This window comes from Perca flavescens, chromosome 1 (genome assembly GCF_004354835.1).
Source record: "Perca flavescens isolate YP-PL-M2 chromosome 1, PFLA_1.0, whole genome shotgun sequence".
Taxonomy (NCBI): domain Eukaryota; kingdom Metazoa; phylum Chordata; class Actinopteri; order Perciformes; family Percidae; genus Perca; species Perca flavescens.
The window spans coordinates 41,292,893-41,301,424 of NC_041331.1; the positions used below are offsets into that span (position 1 = coordinate 41,292,893).

The 8,532-nt window shown below is 41.5% G+C and overlaps 1 protein-coding gene across 1 annotated transcript in view; it reads right to left on the reverse strand.

Moving 5' to 3' along the window:
• LOC114556393 (SH3 and multiple ankyrin repeat domains protein 2) overlaps positions 1–8,278 on the reverse strand; it is a 280,188-nt gene extending 271,910 nt beyond the window's left edge. The window contains exon 1 of the mRNA XM_028579367.1: positions 8,132–8,278. The gene's annotated coding sequence lies outside the window, so the exon portion shown is untranslated. The remainder of the gene's footprint in view (positions 1–8,131) is intronic.
• Positions 8,279–8,532: the final 254 nt, after the last annotated feature.

Sequence of the window (8,532 nt, forward strand, 5' to 3'; positions counted from 1 at the left end):
CAGGTTTACCGCTCCAGCGGAGAGGATGGTTCGTTTAGACAGCAGCTACGTTTACAAGAGTTTGTCCAAAAATCAAGATTCGTTGCAAACTAAGAAACAGACTACAAACTGACATCTTTCATTTTAGCTTGTTTGTAAAGTCGCTATTTGCAGAGTAGAGCTTTGTTTGCACAGCGCGGTGAAAAAGAGTGGACAGCGCATGCAGAGCAGACTGAAATATCGGTTCCTACATGTTTAAATTTGCCTGTAGAACAGGTAGGTGGGTTTTGATAAATATTGACTCTTTAATCATGGAGGGTTTATTGTAAGGCAAGGCAAGGCAAGGCAGCTTTATTTATATAGCACATTTCAGCAACAGGGCAATTCAAAGTGCTTTACATAAAACATTAAAGAGCAGTTAGAAAACAATTAAAAAACAATAATAAACAACTTAAAAACATTAAAAGACAAGAATAAAATTGATAGTGCAGTATAATAATAAAAGTTACAGTGCAGTATAAGAAATTAAAGTTAATAAAATAGATTATTTAAAGAAAAGCAACATCAAAAAGATAGGTCTTTAGCTTAGATTTAAAAGAACTGAGAGTTGCAGCGGACCTACAGGTTTCTGGGAGTTTGTTCCAGATATGTGGAGCATAAAAACTGAACGCTGCTTCCCCCTGTTTAGTTCTGACTCTGGGGACAACAAGTAGACCTGTCCCAGACCACCTGAGAGGTCTGGGTGGGTCATAGTGTAGTAGCAGATCAGAAATGTATTTTGGCCCTAAACCGTTTAGTGATTTATAAACCAGTAAAAGTATTTTGAAATCAATTCTTTGAGGCACTGGAAGCCAGTGTAGAGACTTCAGTACTGGAGTGATGTGATCCACTTTCTTGGTTTTAGTGAGGACTCGAGCAGCAGCGTTTTTGAATCAGCTGCAGCTGTCTGATTGATTTTTAGGGAGACCTGTAAAGACACCGTTACAGTAGTCAAGTCTACTGAAGATAAAAGCATGGACAAGTTTTTCCAGATCCTGCTGAGACATAAGCCCTTTAACCCTTGATATATTTTTAAGGTGATAATACGCTGATTTTTTAATTACGTTAATGTGGCTTTTAAAATTTAGGTCTGAGTCCATGACTACACCAAGATTTCTTGCTTTGTCTGTTGTTTTTAACATTGTCGTTTGAAGCTGAGCGCTGACTTTCAATCGTTCTTCTTTTGCTCCAAAATCAACCACCTCCGTTTTTTCTTCATTTAATTTAAGAAAGTTCTGGCACATCCAATCATTAATCTGTTCAATGCACATATTTAATTGTTGTATTGGGCTATAGTTCCCTGGCGATAAGGTTATGTAAATTTGTGTGTCATCCGCATAACTATGGTAATTTATTTTGTTGTCTTCCATAATCTGAGCCAGTGGAAGCATGTAGATGTTGAACAGAAGAGGCCCCAGAACTGAGCCTTGGGGAACTCCGCACGTCATATTTGTATGCTCAGATGTATAATTACCTATAGACACAAAGTAGTCCCTATTCTTTAAATAGGATTCAAACCACTTTAGTACTGAGCCAGAAAGACCAACCCAGTTTTCCAATCAGTCAAGCAATATGTCATGGTCTACCGTATCAAATGCAGCACTGAGATCAAGTAATACTAAGACTGAAATTTTGCCACTATCTGTGTTTAAGTGGATGTCATTAAAGACTTTAACAAGAGCTGTCTCAGTGCTGTGGTGTGGTCGAAAACCTGACTGGAAGGCATCAAAACTGTTGTTGTAGGCTTCTTACAGTTAACGAGTGTACCGTTAGTTCATCTACGCCAGCGGAAGTAAATAGCTGTAGCTATCGTTTCCAGCCAGTTACATGTGCTGCGTGAAGTAACGCAGACACCTCTGTGTGTGTGTGTGTGTGTGTGTGTGTGTGTGTGTGTGTGTGTGTGTGTGTGTGTGTGTTGCGTGATGTGACAGAGTTGAGAAATTGCAGGCGCGGCTCGAAATGGCTGTTATTTGAAATAGCGTAGCATATTTTAAACTAAACGGTTAACCGGTTTCAACCAGTTAATGAGGCTTGGTGACCGGTCAAGAACATTTTTAGTTTTCGCCATCCCTAGTTTAAGAGCAGAGATACCATCTCACCATCTTTACCTCGCTCAATGGTGTTTTAAGCCCCTAACGTCGACTTCAAGGCAGCGCTGCGACCGTTGACTTCAAGACACTTAACCTTAACCCTAACCCTTGCCTAAACTGCCTGGAAGGCGACGTTGGGGGCTTAAAACTCCAAACACCCTTTACCTCCTTGCTTTGGTCTATCGCTCTCTCTGTGTGCGAGCCCTTTGGGGCTGATAGAGCATTTGGACTCAGATGACACACACAGACACACACACACACACACACACAAACACACACACACACACAAGGTAAAACAGATTTGCTTCTGCAAGTGTCATGGTATTTTTTAGGTTCTAGCCAACTACTGACAAAATGAAAGCACTGTATTCATTAATAACTAAATTAGTCATATGTAAGCCTACAACTTTCATTCACTTCAACAACCTCACTTCAATCTTCACCAGCATCAGAAACTTGTATGACAAAACACAAGCAGCACGAGCTCAATCCCAATTCTCATGATTTTCATCATACCTCCATATCCATCACATTTGGTTAGCTATCTACAGCTAACACATGTAGAGATGCAACACATTCTCATAAACGGTTCATACGATATCGTACGCAAATGTATTCACACCAATTCATGTGTTATCCTACGAAATTACCACAACCACTGGCTGGTTACGCGATGCCGGCTACACAACGGCCGCATCGGCGGCTGTTACTAGTATAAGTTTAGCCGACAAAAGGAGCTGGGAGCCGGGTACAGGGCACCGCGAGGTAACGGTCCTTTAAGGGGCCGTGGAGAGTTGAGTATGGCCGACAAAACGTGAGCATGATGCAGCGACGACAGTTAAGTTTAGGCACCAAAACGTAAGTTAAGTTTAGGGAAAAGATCGTGGTTTGGATTAAACATCTGTTTCCTGGGTGATAGTCTTTTGTTTTATGACCCATCCATTCCCAACGACATCCTCCATACACGATCCACCGCGTTCTCATGCAGCAGCCATCAATGTGGTGCACACAGTCATAAATGGGGATTAGAGCCCGACCGATATATCGGCGGGCCGATATTAGGCATTTTCCAAACTATCGGTATCGGCATTAATAACGGCCGATAAATGAATATTTAAAAAATAAAATAAAAAGGGACTAAACCCCCTTCAACCGTGTTCTGAGTGTTGGTGTTGCGTAGCCTGTCCACCAGAGGGCACTCTCCAACATCCCTGTTGGTAACACTCGTGTTTAACCCTTTACGTTTCATATCTTCAGTTTGTGTTTTTTTGCATTTTATTTATCAGAACTTTAATATATTTTGATGTTCCTCTGTTCGGTTGTGACAATAAAACAACAAGTTTATTTTTAAACTGCATTATCATATTATTTTGGTGAGGACTCATAAATAACTACAAATAACTAATGTTAGGGAAATCTGTTTATGTTTTGTTAGGCGTTTCTGAATATTTGTTTTTAATATATATTGGCCGATATATCTGAAAATCAGATTTTTAATTCACCAAATATTTGTATCGATAGCGGCCTTAATCAGTCGGGCTCTAATAGGGATAGACAGATTATCGGCCCTGGTCCGTTTTTTGGCCTGATAACCGATAAAGTTAATGAATTAAAAAGTGTTCTACTTTGGCTCGGCTACAGCTCTGTGTCTGACTCACCACCGAGTCTGACTTAATGTCCCGCCCACAACATCCTTCAGTCAGGCTTTTTTACCAGGTTACTGGTCTTGCTTTTGTACACATGTCTTTGATTTGACTGAACTAACCAATGTCAGATACAGGGAGTCAACTCAAGTAGAGCTTTATTCGTCCCCACAGGGGGAAATTGGTCATAAAGGCATTGGCATTGGGCTAAAGGAAAGAGTTTACATCATGGAAAGATCCCCACGGTGTAGAGAAAGAAATAGCAAAAACGTTTTCATCAAACATCTCAAATACATTCATAAAATACTGAAATACAGTGTCATTTGGAGGTGCAGAACAGAAAGCATCTGAGGAATTGCTCCCCTGACCCCTGAACCCGTTCAGATTTCCATCAGCACAGAAGGCCATTTCCACACCAGTGAACTGAGCAGTTCAGCTGAGCGTGAATCTGTCTCTGCAGTGTCCAGTAAAACAAAAAGGAGGCTGGGGGAAGCCAAAGAATGGCTATTCAAATTACTATTCCCGGAAAAAAGGCAGGAGAGAAGAGTCTGGCGTGACGCGCGCCACACACAAACTGTAACACTGACGGAGGACGCAGGTGCAGGCTGTAAAACCGTCGAGCATTAATTAAACATCTCTGGGCAAACGAGACGGTCCGCCCGCCTACATGCTTACACCTGAAATTTAGGTAAATTAGCCAACAGTAAGCGCCGGTCCTTGGCTGCTCCGATTGGATGAAACGGGAGGAGAGAAGCAGCGGCTAAAATTATATGGTTTCATGAAATCCTGGCGCTGCCTCGGTCACCGGGTCTAGGCTGTTCCTGAACGCCTCTTCGCCCGAGTCCTGATTTTTTTTTTTTTTGGTCTGTCGGGCCAAAACCGGGCTGAATTTGTGTAGTGTGATCCTGGCATAATGGAACAGGTGCTGAGCTCTTATTGTGGCTGAAATTAGTTTCTGTCGCCAACAACTCTTAAAGAAAAAGTCAAACACCAGTGATGTTAGTCTTACTTTGGGAAGAGGAGAGTTGTGATTCTAATAAGAACTCAATTTAAAACAACAGTCACACAAAACACTTTTATGAATGAGTAGAGAGACATAAGGGGAGGTGATCACACGGTGTACGTGAGTGAGAGGGGTGGAGGGAAATAAAACGGATGAAATAATGGTGCGAGCAAATACAGGAAGCTGAATTAGTGTTGGTTTTTGGTTCTGAGTGTGTCCAGGGGTGTTGTCAAATGGCAAAATCTCAACTAATTGGTGGTGATGGCGCAGTGGATAATGACACATACCTTTGGTGTGTGAGACGCAGGTTCAGTTCCCACTGTGATACATCAGCCAATGTGTCCCTGAGCAAGACACTTAACCCCTAGCTGCTCCAGAGGCGTGTGACCTCTAATGTATAGAGCAATTGTAAGTTGCTCTGGATAAAAGCGTCAGCTAAAAGACATGTAATGTAACTCCAACCGAAAAGAACGTGCAAAAGTTTCAGCTTTGGTGATCCGCATCACTAACTGGGGCTGTGATTATCTTTATTTATGGAATAAAAAAAAGTACATCGTGATCAGGTCCAGAGGAATCAAACAGATCCAGATCTGTGTCATAGAAAACGTGACCTTAGTCACTATGGACTGTTTGTTACTGCTAATTTCCACCAACTGCGGAACGTCTGCGGATCCGCTCCGGAACGGCAGCGGAGTCATTAGGTTTCCATTAAAGTCAGTGTGTGTATAATGTGTGTATTGTGTGTATAATGTGTGTATTTCCACCGGCTGCAGAACGGCTGCGTCCCAGCTCCGGCTGTCCGCAGCCATCCGGAGCTGATACGCAGAGCTTCTATTTTTTGCCGGACGCCGGAGAGCTCCGCAGCAATTCAGCACCAGCACATAGTGCGGGACAGGAAGTCGAGCACAGAAGCAAAATAAAACATCTGGTTAATTTTCTAAATAAAATACACCGTGCTCACGGCGGATCATACTTCCCTGCACTACACCTTGAAAACGTCATAATGGATGGAAACGGCTACTGTTGTTGGTTTTGTGGTTCTGTTTATAGAAACTACATCCTGTTATATCGCACGATCATACGTGAATTCGCGGCCCGGTGGTATTTTTTGCCTCCAACGGCGCCTTCCAGGAAGCTAACCCTAACCTTAACCCTAAACATTCCCCGTAAATTTACAGTAAAAACTGGCGGCAGCTTCACCAGTAAACTATTTGTTTAAAATAAGCATACTGTTTTTTACATTTTAAGGTATTTTACTGTAAATAGACAGTTTACCGTATTATTTGAATTTACAGTAATATACTGGCTACGGTGTAATTCCTGCCTTTTCCTTTATTTTCCCAAGATGCATTGGTATTAACAGTAAATAATGTAACTGTAATCTGTAACATTCGCAGATAGTGCTGTAATATTATTGTTTTCTCTCAGAATGCATTGCCATTTACAGTATGATCCTGTATAACATTAAAACAGTAAGATACTATGAGATTTTAGCTGTAAATTTACATCTTGTTTTATAGTGGCGGCCCGCCATGGCAAAATTTCTGCCGCCACGGTATCAGAAATAGGGCAGATACACAATGTAGTCACGGTTGTCTTTTAAATTATCCTGCCGAAATAATACTCACATCACAATTTAACAACAAGTAGAACTATTCAGAGGTTATTGGACCCGTCCAGTTTAACTCCACATCCTGTTTTGTTGTTGTTCGGACAGAACTGCCCCCACTGCTAAAAAGGTTTACAGTGTATGTATTAATGGTTAATAAACCATGTAGTAATGCTTTATAGATTACTTGGTTGATTAGAACACCTTTTATGTTGCCAGATTGTAATAAACTCCCTCTTGGCTGGTGGTTTTCCTCCTCCAGCAGTCTTTGTCTCTAGCTCATCAATGAACCCATTGACCGCTTGACTTCTGGAGAAGAGCTGCAGACATAGGGCTAGATTTAACAATTATTTTCAATAAAACGTATTCTGCCGACCGTTTTCACGATTAATCAATTGATACTTTAGTCAAATAGAATGGCAGAAACAATGGAAAAGTCCCAGGGGTTGTTTGAAGATTTGAAGATGTCGTTTTGTTAATCAACTAATAGTTTTAGATCTGCTGCAGAGCTTCTGACGCCTGCTGTTTATCAATGTTGTATTGATTCTCCTGCAATTACTGCAATGCAGCGGCGCAATCAATAAAGCTATTAGTTACACCTGTGTTTGATAAAACAAATTATATCTGCTGTGAAAAGGGTTTATTAAACTTTCACATAGGGCTGGGCGATATGGAGAAAATCAGATATCACAATATTCTTGACCAAATACCTCGATATCGATATTGCGACGATATTTTAGGGATGACAATTGGTGCTTTAACAAAATATCTTCACACTTGCATTTTAGATAAGTAATCATCAGTAATGTGGACATAATGTCTAAGTGGGGGAACGGCAAATAATAGAACAGCTTGAACAGTCTGGTAAGTTCAGAAAAGTACATCACTTTACTGTAATGCAGCCTTTAAAACCAGGAAAAGACAACACTTGTGTGGTATCACGATATTACGATATCCAAAATCCAATACGATATCTAGCCTCATATCACGATATTGATATAATATCGATATATTGCCCAGCCCTACTCTCACATATTCCCCTAGTCATGTCTGCCTCCTAGTTTGGGAAACACCGGTTTAGCAACTAACGATTATTTTCATTAACGATTAATCTGTCGATTATTTTCTGGATTAGTTGTTTGGTCTATCAAATGTCAGACAACGGTGAAAAATGTGGATCAGTGTTTCCCAAAAAGCCCAAGATGACGTCCTCAAATGTCTCGTTTTGTTCCCAACTCAAAGATATTCAGTTTACTGTCCCAGAGGAGAGAAGACACTAGAACATATTTACATTTAACAACCTGGGATGAGAGAGAGTTTCTACTCAGACCTAAGTCTAAGCGAGTATTAAAATAGTTGGCGATTCATATAATAGTTGACACCTAATCATTCATCTTTGCAGCTCTACAGTGAGACTCATTACTAAATCTTTTGACTGTGATTTATTTATGGTTTATAACAAATAGAAATTAAGTTCAACTTGAATTAGCCAAAGTAATTGGTATACTTAAGAGTTCCTTTATAAAAAAGGGTCCCTTGTTAGATGGTGGAACTGAAATTTCATTGGTGGTCAGGTTAGCTTTATCCAACATATAGAAGCAGAAAAAACCGCCACACACACCGAGATCACAGCGGTCATCTCTGGAAGGGTTGACAGGAAGTTGTATGAACTCACTTGAAGTCCCCACTGACAAGTCCATGCAGAATTAGCAAAGGCGACACATAGCCTAAGGGTGTCAAAAAGAAGTGACAAAAGCTTAACGCTTACCTTGGACGTCGTCCTGGTTCCTGTTTCACTCCGACTATTTTATTCCCTTCGTCCTGTTGTCCTCTTACTATCTTTTTTTTCTTCTTTCCCGCGGTTATTTGTTCCTAATGTCGCTTCATGACTCCCGGCTCTCAGAGCGCGCACCGCGGACAGTTGAGCAGCTCTGCCGGGGGGAGGGGAATAAAAAATAAAAAAAAACTTCCAGTCAAAGTGTGAATATGTGTGGACGGAAGAAAAAGGGCAGTGGTGGGCAGCGGGGGAGCTCCAGATAAGGAAGGGAGGGAGGGAAAGAGAGAGGAGAAGCCGGTGCGTTTTAAACCTGATCTCCCGGAGAGAAACCCGAGCGCTGCCGCGCTGAAATTGAACCCGAGGCGACAGACGCTCAGCGCGGCTCCGAGCGG